Below are 252 nucleotides of genomic sequence, written 5' to 3'. Positions count from 1 at the left end.
TGTGTGTGTTAGTACATGAGGATTAGATTATTTTGTCTTCCACACTGACAGAAATGTGCAAACACAATACAGAGATACAAAATAAAGTTTGCAACTGTGAGTTGTTATAACGTGTTGTGAGGTCTCTCTGTGTGTGTGTGTGTGTGTACAGTTAACATGTTTATGTTATGTGTATGTAGAAATACGTACATTGAGACAAGTTTCATTTGAAAATAAATATGTTTTACTACATTAGTCTCACAGAAAGTTAGT

General features: G+C 32.9%; 1 protein-coding gene across 4 annotated transcripts in view; it reads right to left on the bottom strand.

Annotated features, from left to right (window-relative positions):
- Window positions 1-200: 200 nt before the first annotated feature.
- Window positions 201-252, bottom strand: part of vegfab (vascular endothelial growth factor Ab) — a 14,134-nt gene continuing 14,082 nt past the window's right edge. For all 4 annotated transcript variants that reach the window (XM_042096629.1, XM_042096631.1, XM_042096632.1 and 1 more), the window contains one exon: window positions 201-252. This exon is cut by the window's right edge and continues 1,233 nt beyond it. The gene's annotated coding sequence lies outside the window, so the exon portion shown is untranslated.

Source organism: Alosa sapidissima, chromosome 6 (assembly GCF_018492685.1).
Source record: "Alosa sapidissima isolate fAloSap1 chromosome 6, fAloSap1.pri, whole genome shotgun sequence".
In the NCBI taxonomy this organism is placed as follows: domain Eukaryota; kingdom Metazoa; phylum Chordata; class Actinopteri; order Clupeiformes; family Clupeidae; genus Alosa; species Alosa sapidissima.
The sequence above is the reverse complement of the archived record's forward strand: the minus strand, read 5'-3'. Positions and strand labels throughout refer to the sequence as shown.